This window comes from Miscanthus floridulus, chromosome 10 (genome assembly GCF_019320115.1).
Source record: "Miscanthus floridulus cultivar M001 chromosome 10, ASM1932011v1, whole genome shotgun sequence".
NCBI lineage: Eukaryota > Viridiplantae > Streptophyta > Magnoliopsida > Poales > Poaceae > Miscanthus > Miscanthus floridulus.
The window spans coordinates 15,092,893-15,109,672 of NC_089589.1; the positions used below are offsets into that span (position 1 = coordinate 15,092,893).

Below are 16,780 nucleotides of genomic sequence, written 5' to 3' on the forward strand. Positions count from 1 at the left end.
AACAATGACTATTGAGCTCTGCTCCAGCACCATGACCACCGAGCTCTACACCAACAACATGGTCAGCTATGATCATAGCCGGGAGGTCTTCTACATCCTAGACGTCAATCCTAATGGCAAAGAGCAAGAGGACATCTTCTCTGATGCGGCTAGCTTCGCTGGAGAACCGGAGGTCGACAAGGAGCGTCGGTGAAAGAAGAACAAGCAACTCTCTCAACGATGGTTCCATGCCTAGCATCACCATGAGGCACGGGAGCGCGATGACACCAAACAACAACAACTTGAGAAGGAGCAGGAATAGGAGCACCGTCGTCGTGAAGCAAGGACGACCTCCATTGTGCGCAACCTCGAGTCCAACTTTCAGGAAGTCAGCGGGCACCGAGTCTACAACACCGTACCCCAAGGCAACATCTTGTACGTGGCACAAGCACTACGACGGGAGGAGGCAACAACGACAACATGGGAGGCAGAGGCCAACCTTAAGAAAATCAAAATAGGGAAGATAGAAGACACCCTCGGGTCGACCATCACCATGGTGATCTGCGGCAAGTCATCAACTTTCGCGATCTTTGCGAGTGACTATACGAAAGACACGTAGAGTCTGCCCATAGGAGCATCGAATCAATTGATGGCTTCCCCTGCTTTTCGAGCACCATTGAGTTCCCACAGAAGTTCAAGCCAGTCAACATCAACAAGTATGATGGCAAGAGGGATTTGACCTAGCGGCTCTGGTGCTAGTGATCTGCCATCAGCCTGGCAGGGGGAACAATGACGTTAGACCGCGCTACTTCTCGATGGCGCTAGACATTACTCCACTGACCTGGCTCGAGCATCTTCTGAGGGATTCCATCAATGATTGGCAGACACTCTCCAAGAAGTTCATGGATAACTTTGAAAGCGTATGGACTCATGCCCAAGCAATCACCATGATCTCTAGAACTTCAAGCAACAAGATGGTAGAAGCATGTGTGACTACTACAAGTGCTTCAACAAGGTTTGCTCTACTCTGGTCAACATCTCTATTAGAGACATGATCGACTACTCTAGCAAAGGTCTCAGGGACAAGTACACATAAATGGGCTTCGTGAAGCATAAGCTGAAGACAATACCCAAGTTTTGAGACTTAGTAAAAAACTTGATAGACGCTACACGAGATCGTGACAGGAGCCCGGCAATCGGACTCGCCGAGATAACAAAGTTGGCGACTAGAAAGACAACCGGGGCAACCTATCAGGCAAGAAGAGAGGGCTAGACAACACTGTCGCGACCATGAACAAGTCAAAGAAGCATGGCAAGCCTAGATCCATTGAGGACTTGCTGCAAGAGTAGTGCCCATTCCACCTGAATCACAAGCATTCAGCCGCAGAGTGTCAGAAACTCAAGAGTGACTGCTTTACCTCGATGTTTAACAAGGCGAAGAATAAAGACAAGGCGGATGATGATAAAGACTAGGACAAACGAGACAATGGAGGAAATGAGTTCTAGCTATCCATCAACATTGTCAACCTTATCTTCAGAGGAGTAGCCGCCTCAGCATCCAAGAGGATGACTAAACTTACTCTTCGTAAGGACATGGCCGCTGAACCCACAACCATAAGATACTTGTCGTGGTTCGAGGTCCCAATTAAGTTTACAAGGAAGATCAGTGGACAAGATTCTCCAATGTTGGGCGTTGTCCACTGGTTCTCGATCCGACGATGGCAGGAATTCAACTTACCAAGGTCCTCATCAACGGTGGTTGTTTACACCAGATTTTGGAATGAAGGCGTGGGAACCCAAGATTTTAGGGATTTTATGAAGGCCGTGATGTCCACGGGATCGGCTAAACCAGATCAAAGTTGGAATCAGCTATTTGTCTATGATGTCATCACCAAGCGAGATCCAGACTCTACCGATGGAAAGGATGGTAATGGCCAAGGCAAAGATGTGTCGGACTTCACAGAAAGGAAAGGTTGGAGTCCAAGTTATCTTAAATTAGGATGTTTTCTTTTATTCCAAGTTTGTAACAAGTCTTATTCGACTAGGACTCGTGTTAAGGCCTCAAGTATAAATAGGAAGCCCCAGCTATTGTAATGGATATCTCAATCAATCACACAACTAGTTCAATTACTTTTTCGGCTTTCAGCCACCTCTTAGGAGTAAGAGTAAGGTAGATCTCGACGAGTTCTTCGGTGAGCAGGGCTGCATCGGTTTTCGATCACCAGATTACTTGTGAGTACTGTCACGACTTGTATCATTATTTGTAAGGCTAGATTGTTTGATCTCTTGCACATCTTGGTATAAGTTAGTTATCGATTATATTAAGATTAGTAAGGCTGCATCATTTGATCTCTTGCTATTTTTAGTATAATCACTACTTATCGATCTTATTGAGTTTAGTACTTTACTAGATTTGACAATATCACCAATTTACCCGATCAAGATCAAAGATTCATTGGTTTCCATTATATTGATCTATCTTCTTCATTGTATCACGATCGAATCCTATCTTTGACGTTAGATCCTGCTATATCGACTGATTAATCTTAATCATGATCGAATGTGTTGAATGTAGTACAAGGTCTTATCTTGCTATAGATAGATCAATTGGTTAGTAACGTTTGGTTTATCGGTCACTATCTTCGCTGCATCGTTTGACCTGTTAGATAGTAATCGTAAATTAGATCTTATCGATCGATGGGTTTGTTTATAAAAATAATATGACTTTGTTTGTTCACCATGTCCACATCGGCTATCTAGCCGATTGCCTATGCCTACCTTATAACATGTTTTCATGATTCTGTTGAATTATGGATGAATCTACTGGCTTGTCAGTTTTGATTTCCTATTCTTACCTGCGCTGCATCATCTTTGAACTGTTTGGTAGTGATAGTAGATTGGATCTGGCTAGTTTAGTAGGTCTATTTGTATTAAATAGATTGACTGAATGCATGTTATACGCAATCTACAACGCATTGGTTAAATAGCCGATAGCTTGCACTTCAACGTCTTATCCTATTTCTACCATATCGACTGAATAGCTGATAGCTTGTGCTTTCACTTCATAACATGTTTGCAAGAGTCTGTTTCAATATGATTAGATTTGTAAGTCAGATAGCTTTATTTTATTGTCTTTATCAACACTGCATCATCTCTGAACTATTTGATAACGATAATGAACTAGATCTAAACGGTTTACAAATCTGATTATGCTAAAATAGATAATTGTTCTCATGTTATGTTCTATTCATCAAACTTATCGATTTTAATGCTTTATATCAAATATCTTCTGTTTTAGCCGATAACATTTACTTTTATTGCTTTATTGCTGGATATCGACTCTATAGTCGATGGCTGTTGACGGTAGATAACATACATCATAAACCATCAATATAACTTGCAGAAATAGCTAAAATGGATCACCAACATAGACTTAGGGGTTTAAACTGACAAAGTCCATGAGTTTTGGTGAACCTGTGTTTCCAGCAGGATTTAATCAGAAAATCGCCAAGGAGGACCTATTCATCAGAGGAAATCATGGAATTCCGATGCGTAACCGACGTGGAAAGACTCTAGAAGACTCCAGGAGGCTCTCCACCGAGGAGGGCATGAGCCACTACCAGGTGGGGCTGGCTGGCCCCACCTAGAGGCCTCCCGACCCCTGTGGGCCCCACCTATTATCCTCTTTGCTATGTCGGTTCTCCACCGCCATAAGGATTGTATCTCCACCGTTTATTCAAGTTGGTTTGATCGAAGGGTCCAGGATTGATGCTTTGGCCTATATATACCAGCCTGCACCCCCCTCAGGGCATGTCTCATTTGATCTTGAGAGCTGAGAAGCCAAAAACCCTAATTCATATGTCCATAGGATCTAGAGCTAGCAATCAAGAGAAGATTAGTCCTCTATAGGATCAAGTCTTGTATTAGAGATAGTGAGATAGAGTGAGAGGGAAGAGTTTGGAGGAGTCCTGACCTGTCGGTGCTCTCTCTATGGCTTGTACCCTGGCGGAATCAAGTTCTTCATGAGCTTGCTTCTAAGATTTCTCTGGTAATCGACTTCTAATTCATGTAAGTATCTTGTTCATATTGTTCTTCAGGTTTGTGACTCTCTTTTGAGTATTTTAATCCTTGTAGCTCCTGGATTATAGTAGTATTCATAGTGTAAGCGTGGTGCTTAGACTCGGTTACTCATGGATGTACCCTATTTTTTGATTCGGTGGTAGCTCATGACGGTGACTCTTATAGCCTCGTTGAATCCTCTATAGTCCACCTCCCGTTAGTAGGCCTAGCAGGACTTTGTTACTATAGGAAATATACTCTGCCTGTGTTTTCACTAGTAATATCCCTAGAATTAAACAATAGAAGACAAAGCTTACTAAAGTTAGAACTAGAAGACCTTAGCAATCTCCTCTATAGTCCTATTGTCTAACCTTGATTGTGAAGTTGGGTTAAGTTAAGACTTAGTTATTCTCACTCCTGTTCCTTTAGGTTTGATATAAAACTAGGTCATTCTCAGTGAAGTGCTACAACGGTATAATATCTGTGCGCTTGCGGATTATTCCGTGTGCTTAATATATACCAACAAGCATTTCTGGCGCTATTGCCGAGGAACGGTTGCTGAGTTAATTTTGAGTCTAGCTTATCCTTGTATCATTATTCTTTTATCTTTTCTTCTCTTTTCTTTTTACCATGGATCTAGAATCCACCCCTATTTACCAATATGGTGCTCCCACGAGCGCAAGCCTACATCCAGTAGAATCTTTGGAGCCCATCCTAACCCCTGGCTATGAGCTATGCCCACGTTTAATCAACATGGTTCTGGATCAACCCTTTTTCAGGCGAAGGTGATGAAAACCCCTATTCCCACCTAAATGAGTTTGAGCAAACCTGTGCATGCCTACGAATAGCGGGCATGTCAGACGAAACCTTACGATGGAAGCTTTTTCCCTTCTCTTTGATGGGAAAAGCTAAACGTTGGTACAACCTCACCATAGGAAGTAGACAAGGAGATTGGGAAGCCATATGCTCTAGCTTTTGCTTGCAATTCTTTCTCTTCTCTAGGGTAGTCAGACTTTGTTTAGAGGTTCTATCTTTTAGACAAAAGAAAAAATAATCTCTAGGCATGGCATGGGAACGCTTTAATACTCTTATTAATGCTGGCCCTAACCTTGCCATTCAAGACCCCATTTTTCTTCAACACTTTTATATGGGTCTTAATAGGAAAACCTCGACACTTCTTAATACATCCTCAGGAGGTTTGTTCTTGCATGTCTCCGCCAATTGGGGGAGAAGCATTCTTACAAAAATCTTAGAGAACATCCCTGAAGAAGTATAAGAGAAGCCATTAGAGGAAGAATTCCAGATAGCTGAACTCGAATCTGTAACACCCTAGGTGTTAAGCATGCATTTAGCATTGGCATTGCATGAGCACAAGCACATTGATCATTCATGAGCATGAGCATCTCCAATTTTGTCTCTATGATTGCTTATATTGCATGTGTTGTCACTAAATGCCTCACATATGCTAGGGTTTACATGTGACCAATGTATAAAATGCTTGTGGGACCTTAGGGGTACCTTAAACATGTTTAGAATGTCATATGGAACAACTTTGGTATTCATGACTTGGAACAATTTGGCCTCTAAGTCATGCTTATAGTGTAAGTTTTCATTTTCACATTGTATGTCTGACCTAAGTTGAACTATAGCATAGAGTGTTTCAATTGCAATGCACCCTTAAGCAAAGTTGTAGTACTTGACAAGGGTAACACCTTTTATTTTTGGGTCATGACCTAATTAGGTGCATAGCATGCTCAAAAATAGCTCACAAGTAGCAATAAAATACTGTTCTAGCACTTGATAATTTTTCTGTCTTTAAGTGGTTTACAGTTTCAATGTACTAGTGTTTGATGCTCTGTAGTTCATTAACTAGGCCAATCTAGACCAAACTTATTTAAGCAAAGTTGGAGTACTCATGTAGCACTACAACTTTGATTCTTACAGTTTTCGCTAAATTGCCACAGATTTGGAGTTATTTGATTTCAAACTAGCGCTGTCAGTCGAGCCATGGTGAGGACTGAATCAACTGACCGGATTCAAACTGGCCGGTCATGGCCGACCACGCGTAGTGCATGCCTGCCGCGTGGTGCCCGTACGCCACCGTTGGCCCCGCGATGCCGTGCCAAAGTAGATGAACCATGCGATGTGTTGCTGCTACTTCCATTTCATCTCTCGCCCTCTGCTCTCTTCTCCACGCCGCACCGAGGTAACCGCGCCGCCATTGCCGCCACCATGCTTCACCTGCTCGCGTGCCATCATTGCTGCACCACCGCCTAATCCTGCTAGCCTACAGCTCCACCATCGTCACCTCTTCCACCCCGACCTGCTAGCCCATCTTGCCGAGCCTTGGTAAGGACACATTTCGCATCGCCGTCGCCTTGAGCTCGTCAGAGCGCCACCACGCGCTCGGCTCACCGTGGCCGCATCTCTCCATCACACCTCCTGCCCTCCTTTTCTACAATATGTAGTCGCCTTGTGGTTCTTATGCTTAGGTAGGAGCTTGGCTTGACGCTACTGCGTGGTCGTGCGGGAACGCATCGCCGCTCCCGCTGTGGCCGCCATTGCCACCGTGACAATCGAGCACGCCATCACCGAGCTGACCCATCTCCTTCTGTCTCTTTCACGCGCATTAGGATGAGTAAGCCTAGACCTAGCGGATGGCATGATGGAGACCCGCCTCTCGCCGCTGTCTCACCGGAACGCCGGGAGCACCACCGTGCTCACAAGATGATTATAAAAGTTTGCTCGCTAAAATGGAAACCATGTGCAAACATTGTGATGAGCTAACTAATAAAGTTGCTAGTCTTGAAGCTGTCGGTACAACCCCCACTAAGGCACCTAAAAAGAAAGGTTCAATCATTGACATGTCTAAAAAGCAAGCTCTCCAACACCTACACCAACAAGGTGGACAAAAAGGCCTCCACACCTTATCTGTTGAAGAAGAAGAAAATGACAAGGTGGTGGCCATCAAGGTGAACAAGCAAGCCAACAATGGGGCCAAACGCATTTGGGTGCCAAAGGAGTTTATTTCCAACAAGAAGAGCACCAAGAAGGTTTGGATCCTGAAAGGGAAGTGAGAAGTCCGATGGACTTTGGGGAATTTGGAGACTTGGCAAAGTATGGGTGCATTTCATGGGGTGCATCATTATGGACAAGGAAATTGCCAAGTGGTTTAGTGAATACTATGGACCCAAATTCCCCTTCCCATGTTAGGTAACTAGATTTAATTTCTTGCAATTTCAACTAGCATCTAGTTCCTTTTCATGCCTAGGTTTGCATTTACATGTTTAATCTTTTGTCTTGCATACACTAGGTATATTTTATGGTAGGCTTGCTCGGTTTCACTCTTAACCCTTGGAGCAAACCTATATGGTTTAAATTGTTTAGGAGCACGGCACATAGCTTGTTTTATAATTGTTCATCTAATATGTGACAAAGTCCAAATTGTAGATAATTTCTCCCGAATATCACCTTCGAAAATGATTCTCACATTCATGTGATGTCATCTTTCAAGTGGTATTTTTTATTCTAAAATCAATGTGCATGTCTCCTACAAGTATTCCATACTTGTGTGCACAAATTTAGGGGGAGGTTACTCTACAAGTTGGATGCTTTGAGACTAACACCTTTTCAAGTTTGTCATGTGTGTAGTAGTCTCATTGCAAGGAAAATGGAGTCCCCGGAGTTAAGCATCATACTTCAAATATTCACCACCTATTGCCAGTGGTATAAATCAAATTGGTTTCCACATGTGGTATTTCTAAACCAATATCGTCATGTTGATTTGACTTTGGTATTTATATGCTTTCTCCATGCATTATATAGATTAAACTCCCTTAAGCATTAATTTGCCAATTATGCATAAACTACATTCTCCATCATATGTATGCATATATTTAGGGGGAGCTTAGTCTATGTAATGTGAGAGTCAAATTTTGTGACCTATTCCACTCCACATACAAAGGATCACAAAGTTTGACCCTCCCTTGAGCTACTAATGTCTTCCTTTTCGGTCTTTGATTCCAAAGGGGGAGAATTTGTAGGATCAAAAGCAATCCCGATCATATTAATTTACAAGTGATAATGGTCCGAGAAAGGGAGAATAGTGGATTATGGAGTTAGGGGGAGGCTTAAATCCATAATGCCATATGGGGACATTTGCAAGGGCATGATAAGTTTTCAAAGATGTTTACATGTGGTATGCATTAGCTTACATGTGGTATATTTAGCTTACATGTGGTATCTTTTAGCATCATATAACCTTGCCCTTTGCATTGCATCCTAGCAAGTAAATAGTTTTTAAATTCCAAATTTTTTATTATTTGCTTGTTTTGGACGTGTTGTTATCAATCACCAAAAAGGGGAAGATTGTAAGAAAAATGGATTCTAGGCCCATTTACTTTGGATTTTGGTGTTTGATGATGAACACAACCAAATTGGACTAATGAATTTGCAAGTAATTGTTTTGTAGTTCAATAGGGTGCAAGACGTGACTTGGACAAAGGTGACATGATGATCCAACAATCAACACCATAAGCAAGACCCTAGAAGCTCAAGAGAAGACCCAAGATATCAAGCATAATCCAAGCACGAAGATAGGAACCAAGCTGGACGCAAGATCGCGAAGAAATGAGCTTCACAGAGGTGACCGAACGCGGCCCTTATAGCGACCGGACGCGTCCGATCAAGATGCTCGGCAACAGCAGGCGTCAGCAGCAGTGACCGGACACTGAGGACTAAAAGTGACCGGACACGATGATGGCACTGTTCATCATCTCGGCAACACATTCAACATCGACCGGAGCTGGTGGATAATCGACCGGACACAGGAACTACAGCGTCCGATCGAGTCCAGAGAGGTTCCAGAGCGGTGACAGCGTGACCGAACGCATCCGATCAACAGTGACCAGACTCAGCAGTGCGTCCGATCAACGCGTGCTCTCCAACGGTCAGGACGACCGGACACGTCCGGTCAGGACGACAGCAACGTCCGATCAGAAGCAAAAAGCTGGGTTTCGCCCCCTAACGGCTACTTTCTCGGTGAGGCTTATAAATAGACCCCCAACCGGCCATTTGAGATGTGAAGAGTTGAGAAAACATACCAAGGGTGTTGATATACTATTTTAGTGATCTCCACTCGCATAGTGCTTAGTGATTCATTAGGTGATTAGCGTATGTGCTTTGTGAAGTGCTTAGGTTGATTAGACCACCGCTTATGCGCTTCCTCTAGGTTTAGGCCTAGTGTCTAGTGAGGTTTGCACACCTCTTACCACTCGGTGCTTGCACGCACCATTATTGTACATCGGAGGGGCTTGTAGTCTTATGAGATCACACCAATCGCGTTTGTGGTGTGGCCGCCACCGTATACCGAAGGGAATAAGGCCCACGGCAGTTCAGCCAGAAGCTTGATAGTGAAGACAGCGGGGAGCAATCCAGGAGAGGCTTGCCGAAAGGCACACCAAAGATCCACTTACGCGTGGGGAAGGCCCGGGGCTATCCATGGACTTACCCGACCGGAGGCTTGGCCCTTGCGAGGGATTTCTTGCGAGGGGCTACAACGAGGACTAGGAGAAAGCTTGCGCGCTTCTCGATACCTTGGTAAAAATACCGGAGTCGTCGATGGAAGTTTGCATATCTCTACCTTACTCCTTAGCTTCCGCATTTACATTATTTACATAACTCCTTTTGCTGTAGAGATAGCAACACACTAGCAAAACCGTAGTTGCTTATTTAGATAGTTTATCTTTTTACAACGGATTTGCTAAGGATAGAAAAAGAGGCCATAGTTTAGAGTTGGAGTTTTAAGTTGCCTAATTCACCCCCCAAAGGCTTCACGGTCCCTTTCAACCGTGAGTACATTGTGTACTCGCAGAACTAAATTCCAACATATATATATGGTGGATGAAAAAGGATTAATAGGCATTTGTACATTTGCATAAAAGCATGGCGTTTATTAAGAAATGATATGCTCATGATGCATAATTTATTTTATAACAATATATAATAAGTTTCAAGTAACATTGAGAGTATGGTTAAGTGATCGTCATCATAATTCATCTCATCATCAAGTTTCATCATTAACGCTACACTGAGTTTAGAAGTAAGAACAACCGAAGATTCCGTCCCAAAGGATTTCAGGATTTCGAACGCATATGGGGGCGGTGACTCGCTCATCGGGCAGATTTAGTGTGAGAGGTGACGTGGTGTAGACGAGATGTCGTTACATCGGTACCTATTCACACTATTTATCGATTTGAGAGCCACATTGAGGAAATGTTAGAACCATGAGGCAACATCCTTATTTCAAGGGTTGGGGCAGCTTAGGCGAAAGCCGCGCCATGCACGACCTGGTTATGCGATCATCGATGACACCCTACGACATTGTTTACCTCCTTGGATGCGTCAATTGTTGATACTTCTTAACGTCAAGTGGAGGAATTCCGCAAGCACATAGAACTATCGTGTAGCACTTCACTCTGTGAGTACCGAGTGTCAAATTTATTTTTTTTCCCAAAGGAAGGTGGGAGGCTAATTTATAGATGATCGTAAGGAATGCTAAAGGAAAGGTGTGTCCTTAGCCTAAATAGGTGGATGGTAATGTTGTAAATGGATGGGTGAACTAATAAACAAGCTAAACTAGAGGTAGGATAGCTAGATGGGAGAGCGAGCAATATCTTAAGTAACAAAGGTAAACTAATTGAATAGGAGGAATTTCTTAGTACTTCAGGGCACAATCCGCCTACAAATAGGAGGGTTAAATAGACAAGGTCTGCCACAAGCCCTACGATTTAATAACTAGACCTAACATGGTGGAATACAGAGGATGGACAAGGCTGTCACCACTTGCCAACTATCCGGAGGCCTAGCCATATCCACAGGTAATTTATAGCCTAAGCACCTCGCTTAATCTATAAATTTACTACTTTGATCTGAACTCCGATGAAATGGAATCAAAGCACCCTAACCAGACAGTGGAACCGATACTAATGAATGACTACTAAACAAATGGTAACCTATGATACTATGATAAGAGCAAGCACATAAGCTCACTAATGATGAACAATAATGAACAAGTACTTGAACAAAGAAAAGCAATAATACTAAATAAAGTACTGAAAATAAAGTACTGAATAAAGTAAATGCTAAATAAAAGAATTATAAAGGAGCTATACTAGACCCAAAAGACTCTTTTGGACTCCGAAGAAGCTCCGCTCTAGTTCTACTTTCACTCCTAAGCTACTACTCTATAGCTACTCTAAACTAGAGAGCTTGGAGAAGCTTGGAATGCTTGGAATTGGATAGGGCACTTCTCCACTGAGCACCACTGCCCCTTTATAGTGTCTAGAGGTAGTGGGGGTATTTATAGGACATCAAGTAAGTCGGTGGAGGTGACTTGAGTGTCGGACGACGTCGGGGGGTGTCGGGCGACGTTGGATTCCACTGCCTTTGCATCGTAGGGCCTTGATTAGCTGCCAAAGACGGTTACTTGGACAACACATGCGAAGATTTGCTCAGGAAATCAGTGGTTAAGTCGGTGGAGCTCCTCAAGTGTATGACGGTGGATCCATGGATCCAAGGCAGCTCCATCTTGGCCCTTGAAGCAAACCGACATTGGATAACGCTGGAGAGGCCTTGTTGAGGCTCTCCCACGGATCAGTGACGTGGTAGGGCCACATGGGGGGCCGGGCGATGCCACATGGCATCGGTCGACGTGGCCATGTGGGCCCTTGGCCCCCTACCACGTCCACTTGCCTCCCATGTGTATATTTTGCACCATTTTTGCCAAATTTCCTGCATACAAATAAATCTCCAAGTACAAGTGGAACTAGGTGAATTATAAAGCAAAATCAACACATGTGATGATGATCTACCTCACTTTACTTAACTTTTGGATGAAATATTGATGGTTAAAATGGGTGTTAGTGACCGTCAACATCAATGTAGCCTCCCCACCCTATAACTTTAGTATTGTCCCTGTTCTTCCCGTGAAAACCTAACTCTAGATATTTGGAGCTGGTTGTGGCGGTGTCAATGATGTCGGCGTCAAATTGATGGGTTTATTTTGAATTATATTGTATAATGGTAGGTAGTGGTAATTTAGATCCAAAACTAGGGGGTTGTTTTATGTATTGTTCATAATAATGATAGAAGTGAATAATTTTTTATGAAACAAAATAGACCCAATGATTATTATTAATGGTGATAGTTAGAGTCTGTCTCTACCAAATACTAGGAAATTTTTTAGATTTTTTTTTGTATAATAGCACTTGCTTGACCGTGTCGTGTGACTCGTGTCCGAGACGGTTTTTTACAACAACCCAGCGAGTTTGCATGCAAATCCCTATCCGTTATGGCTAGGAGTCAGATCCGATCCGAAAATCCTGCGATGGTGTATAAATCGAAGAGTCGAGCATACGTTTTCTAGCCGGCCGGCACAGTATTCGTTGATCTGTCCATCTCTCCGGTGCCCGGCGTGATGCCGCCCGTGCGCCGAGCCCGCCACGCAGATCCCACCGGAAGTCCGTACCACGACGGTTGGCTGTCGTACCGCCGCCGCCCCCGCCCCCGCCTCGTCGGAGGAAACGTACGCGAAGAATCCGACGACGTCATTGGCGGCGCGCCTCCATCTCCAACCACTCTGCCCGACGACGTGCTCTTTGGGATCTTCTCCCGCGTCTCGGGCTTCACCGACGCCGCGCGCTGTGCCGCGACGTGCCGCCGCTGGGGCCGCGTAGTGGCCACGCGCGCCGCCCCCATCTCCCGTGCCCTGCCACCGCCCGGTCAATTCCTTCCCCACCTCGCGATTGGCGTCTTCCTCCAGCACCAGGAGAACGACGACGTCCGCCGCCGCTGCGCTAGTGGGGGAACAGCGGCGCAGCTGCGCTTCGTCCCGACGGCATTCGCCTCGCGGCTCCTGGGCCCGTTCGCCGGCAGAGGCGCGCACCTCCTGGGCGAAGGAGGCGCCTCGTTCGACGACGCCCGCCCTGTCGCGTCCCGCAACGGCCGCGTCGTCCTCCAGCTCCGGCGCGAGGCGCGCGCCGACGGCCTCACCCTTTGCGTGTGGAACCCCATGACAGGGGACGTGGCCATGGTCCCCAACCCTCTCCGGCAAGGAATTCCCCGGGGACGACTACGCATGCGCGATACTCACCGGCGATGACCTCGACGTGCCGCTCTGCTCGCCGAGTTTCTTCCGCCTACTCCTTGTCTACGGTCGCCGAGGCTTCACAGCGCTACGGTCCTTCTCCTCGGACACCGGCAGCTGGGGTCCCGAATGCAAGAAGCCCGGTGCCAAGATCAGCGGCCACGTGCTCCGTCAGCTAGGCCCGGCCGTCGTGCTCCACGGCGTGGCCTACTGGCCCATGAATCGTGCCGCGTTCGGCGTGCGGCTCGGCAGCACGGCGGCAGCGGCGGCGGCGATCATGGACGTGTGCTCGGTGCCATACAGATACAGGTTAACGAACTGGAAGCCGGACGAGTACGTGCTGGGCGTGTCGACGGATGGGAGATTGAATTTTGTGGACATAGGGATTATCGGAGGCCGAGGGGTGCCCATAATTCGCTTCTCAACCTCACTGCTTGAGGACGCCGTCGGCTACAAGAGCACCACCACCTCCGTTGATCGAAGTGACGAGGACATCTCCATCGACTTACCCCAGATCAAAGCGACGAGGACAACCCCCATGAAGCCGTGGTGGTTCGGTGAGAAGAGTGGCACGCTCATCTTCACTGTGGAGGAGACGAGCAGCACAAGTGCCGTCTTCGCGTTGAACGTTGCGACGAGATCACTGGAGAAGCTGGCCGATGGCGTTAGCAATCATACGTGCTGCAGAAGACTGTATGGTTATGAGATGGATCGCGCGGCGCTTCTTGCCTCGGTAGCTCCTCAGTAGCATGCCCGTGCGATCTCTCTCCATTGATGTCAAAATTTAAAGATGTTTGTATTTATTTGTCAACAGATTTTTTAGTGCTAAATTTGTCAAATTTTTTATATGTTTGGTTGAACTTTTGCTTTAACGAGATGCATTGTCAATAGGATATGATATGATACCACCTTCATTCCAAATTATAAGATGCTAATGGAGCCTCCCCGTTCATACTCACAAGTCACAAAACCCACTAGAAAAAAATAGTTAAATCCAAAAAATTCTCACAAAAATTATAAACATTTGGCCATAAACTTGGCAAATTCTAATCATGATTGTTAATAGGGGCAATTGGATCTGTTCTATTTTCTAAATAATTGTTCACCTTTGCAATTGTTTAAAACAATATAAAGAAACCCATGAATATATATTTAATTTGCCCACCTTTGCCAAAATAACCATGCTTGAAGAGAACCTGTCGTGGTGCATAAACACGAGTTTATGGACTCAGATAAGATTGCCTTCCTGCAAGAAATTACTGGTATCAAACAACAAATGGAGGCTCGGTGGTTAGTCCTTGGGGACTTTAATATGATCTACAGGGTTGAGGATAAAAATAATCAGCTTGTAAATTTTCGGATGCTTAATAGGTTCAAGAACACAATTGACAACTTGCAACTGGCGCCGCTGGCTCTACATGGGCGACGCTTTACATGGTGTAATGAACAACAGGACCCGACGATGACAAAGATCGATCACTTCCTGGCTTCCGCGGAATGGTTAGAGATATTCCCAAGAACAGACCTTCAGGCCATGGCATCCTTAGGATCGGATCACTGCCCCTTGTTCCTGCAAGGTGATATTTCTTTCGACTTCTGCTGGGGGTTCCGTTTGAGGCACATTGGGTTAACATTCCAGGTTTTTTTGACGCGGTAAAGACGGCTTGGGAACTTCCGGTCAACACACAAAATGCAATGCTACGCATGCATGTAAAGCTACTGCGAACGGCAAGAACTACGGGAAACAGTGAAAATGCCGAGTACTTTATGTTTGCCGAGTGCATTATATTGGGCACTCGGCAAATGGCAGCTTTGCCGAGTGTTTCCTCCGAGACACTCGGCATACTATTACACTCGGCATATTACGATTTGCCGAGTGTCAACACTCGGCAACCATCAGATACCCGACATATTTAATATTTGCTGAGTGTCAATACTCGGCCGCTATGGGACACTCGGCAATAACCAACACGTGACCCGCGCGTGCGCCATCCTAACGGACGGCGTGCCGGCCATTACTACTTCACCGAGTGTCCGTTAAAGACACTCGGCGAAGTACGTGTTTGCCGAGTGTTTTCTGCCAGCACTCGGCGAAGTATATGGGTTTGCCGAGTGTTTATGGAGACACTCGGCAAATCCAAAACTATTTTTTCCTCCTCGGCCCTCCCACAATTTTTCTACTCCCCACATACGACATTTGGTACTGCATGTTAAAAGTTGGTCTATTTCTTGGTCTATTTGCTATATTTAGTGAATTAATTTCATTTTGAGTAATTTATTGATTTAAGTGAAATTTGAACTGCAAGTGATTGAAATAATAGAATAAAATGAGTGGAAAATCATATTCATGTCATTGAGTCCAGATTGATGTCTCATGCAGGAAATAAAAGAAATTTGAATATTTTGATCAGGAAACATGACCACGGACGAGTGTTCGAATGATTTTTAAATTCTACAAAAACCAACGAAGTCTTAAAATCAGCGAGATTATCAAGATGTCATGATATCATATGTGGAGGTTGTGTAAAAAAATTGAGAATGTTTCGCACAATATGTGATGTATGATGCTTACAAACGGAAGCATCTCCGCAGAAGATTCGTAGAAGGATCCGGTAAGATTTAGAGTCCAAGTGACATGTGAATTGGGGTTTGAGTTCAAAAATTTTTGTAAGGCAATACACAACATAGATTGGTTCTTGTCAATTTTGACAATTTTTCGGATCCGTTTGACATTTTTTATTTATTAATTGCAATTATATAATTTTAGTTGATATAAATTAATTTTGAGCTATAACTGCATGAAATAATGAAATAATATTAGTAGAAAAAAACAAATATGCATTTTTGAGTGAATTGACAAGTTTCTTTCAAAATATACAGGAAAAAAGTTACTAAAACCAACTATTAAAGGTATACATGAAATATTAGCGTAATTTGCCGAGTGTTTCTATATAACACTCGCTAAGTAGCTCTTTGCCGAGTGTCTTCTACAAAACACTCGGCAAAGTCTGGGTGCTAGCCCACTGCCAGGTGAGTCGACCTTTGAAAAATAAAAATAAATAAAAAAGGGGGTATGCTGAGTGCCAGATCGCGTGCAACTCAGCATACCCCCTAACAGTTAACCTGTCGCGACCCCCCGCACGCCACACACACACGCACACAATGCACACACGCCACACACACACGACCGGTGACCCACCCAACCCCCGTCCCACCGGCGCCCCGCCGACATCCCCGCCCCCGCTCTATCCCCCGGGGCGCCCTCCCCGGCCCCGGTGGAGTGAACCCGCCCGGCCCCGCGGTCGGCTCCACCCAGCGGCGCAGCCCCCGCCCCCGGTGTCGCCCTCCCGGCCCCGGCGCGCCACGGCCCATTCGCGGCTCCACCCGGCGGCGCCCCCCACCGGCGGCGCCTTCTCGGCCCCGGCGCGCCACGCCCACGGCCCGGCCGTCCCCCGGTGCGCCACGCTCGCGCCGTCCTAGGTAATTCTAAAATTTTGTTGTTCTAATTAATTAGAAACGAAATTAGAAATTAGAAATTTGAAAAGCAATTAGAAATTTGAAATTAGCAATTAGAAATTAGGAATTAGAAATTAGAAA

At 45.1% G+C, this 16,780-nt stretch overlaps 1 pseudogene; it reads left to right on the plus strand.

The window, feature by feature from the left end:
* The first annotated feature begins 12,479 nt into the window (after window positions 1-12,479).
* LOC136488899 (uncharacterized) lies at window positions 12,480-14,043 on the plus strand (annotated as a pseudogene).
* Window positions 14,044-16,780: the final 2,737 nt, after the last annotated feature.